At 40.2% G+C, this 2,185-nt stretch overlaps 1 pseudogene; it reads right to left on the bottom strand.

Annotated features, from left to right (window-relative positions):
• Positions 1–268: 268 nt before the first annotated feature.
• Positions 269–1,530, bottom strand: LOC102822627 (annotated as a pseudogene).
• Between the last annotated feature and the right edge of the window lie 655 nt (positions 1,531–2,185).

The raw sequence follows: 2,185 nt of genomic DNA on the forward strand, positions 1-2,185 counted from the left end.
GGGTCACTATAAGTTGGAACCGACTCCACGGTACTTAACAACAACAACAACAACCCTTACCTAAATGACTAGCAAACATGGAGAATAGCACAATGATGAACCCACAGAGTTTTCTCCATGTAGTTATAAAAATGGGTTGTCAAATGGCACATTGTTAAACACTGGAAAGGGGTGTCACAATTGACCTCTCTCTTTTATAGGTACAAAATGCTAGATTCAACTATCTCAACTAAGCAGGAAGTGGGCTCTTCTGCTAGGAATGCCAACTCTAATTCACTTTGTCTTCAAGTATATACAGATTGTTTGTATTAGCTACAGCAATGATATTTTCCTTGGGGTGTCAGGCTGTATGAAGTATTGCTACTGGCAAAGACTTTGCGTGGTTTCAGAACTTTGAGAGGTTTATTGTTTTTCTGTGATGCTTCTAGGGTTATGTCTCTCTCTCTTTGTGTTCCTTTCAAACATTCTGAAGACATTAATGTAAGATCCAGTCTTCATAACACTGTCAGATCCATTCCAACAACACTCAAATTTGTCAAATACACAGTCATTTTCATATAGTGAACAAAGTTTACTTTTCAGGTATTCACATATCTGATATGTTTCCACAGGCCTGTCTTCCATCTTTAAATCCCAAATTTTGACAGACAAAAATAGTCTCTAGTCATCATATATAAGCCACTATGGCTGAATTTTACATCAGAAATAGAAGAGATCATTTCGGGAAAAAAAAAGATCTCTTACTGGGATCTTCAGGTTCTTCAAACAGTTTAGAATTTCTAGCACAGAGGACAGATGCACTCATGTCACATAACTGAATTGTTCCTTAACTGCTGCTGTATACAAATGTTTTACAGCTGTTTGGATGGAATTCTGCTGCTATAATCACCTCAGTGAGCTCTTCTGTATTGGCAGGCTAAATGGCCACAATATTAAAACTTCGATCTGTAATTTTTAGTTGCCAAAGATTAATCCTCAAATCATCTGCCGATAAATATGTTTCATAATCACTATTAATAGAAATAGAGTTGATGTGATATGTATGAGCATTGGCAAATATTCTTCGTGTGCTGGTCTCAACCATTAGATCCATGGGCCTAAAGACTGGTACTCAGTAGGGTCTCTATACCTTCCATCTTCCTCTTTCAGAGATTTTCCATAATTTTATTGTTTTATCATTGGTAGATAATAAAAAAAAAACTTAGCAGCATTTTTCTGGGGCAACCATCTACTTTTTTTGTTGATCGTTTCTTCTATTTCTAAACTTTTCAAATAGTCAAACTCTGGTTCACACCTCTGGAAGGTGCTGTAAACATTATATTCTCCTTTGCTATGAGACTGGATTTTGTTCTCCTGCTCCTGTTGAAAGATGACGACACTACCACCTTTATCTCCGATTGCTAGTAATTCTCCAGAATGATTAAATTCTACTTTAGAAATTATATCCGCTTCTGCTACATCATCATCTATGGCTCCTTTTACCTGAGAAAAACACCATTGAATATCATTCCCTCCTCCAGCTCCTGCCATGTTGTGCTGCCAACGGTGACCCTGCTGGGTTCCTCGGGGGTCTCTGCTCCAGAACTCACTCCCCTCACCTGGGGGTGGGGGGGGGGTAGAGAGAACAAATGACACCTGTGGGGGAGAGGTTGGGGGTTGGGGAAGAAGGAAATAAGGGCGAGCAGACCAGCCTACAGGATGGTGGATTTCACTCTGGTGCTTCCCCACTTTTGCTTTTTCTCCAGCTAAGACAATGGCAGCTACGATGGCGGTGGCAGCGACAGGGACAGGTGACTCCACTTTCAAAATGGCACTGGCTGGCCTGACCAGTGATGTGACTTGCCGTCTCTTTCTGGGTAACATAGGTAGAGAAAACTCCCACCCCCAGGAAAAAGGTAATGAAACAATAGAGCTCCTTGAGAACTCAGAATTTCTAAAACCAGCATAGCTCCCCTGGCCTTGAGGCAGATAAAGCAGAAACAAACCTCACAGGTGGTGTGTAATGTGTGATTACAGACCCCAGACATTCTTTAGAATAGCTAATCTAACTATGTACCTTAAGGACCCTTGCACCATTATAACTGATTTATAGTCTTGGTTATTTTAGCTGTGTAAACTGATTTATGGTATTGTTATTCAAATTCATGCAGTCACTCTTACCCTGTTAATTGTCATCTAGTGTTCT

Source organism: Chrysochloris asiatica, unplaced genomic scaffold (genome assembly GCF_000296735.1).
Source record: "Chrysochloris asiatica unplaced genomic scaffold, ChrAsi1.0 scaffold00167, whole genome shotgun sequence".
NCBI lineage: Eukaryota > Metazoa > Chordata > Mammalia > Afrosoricida > Chrysochloridae > Chrysochloris > Chrysochloris asiatica.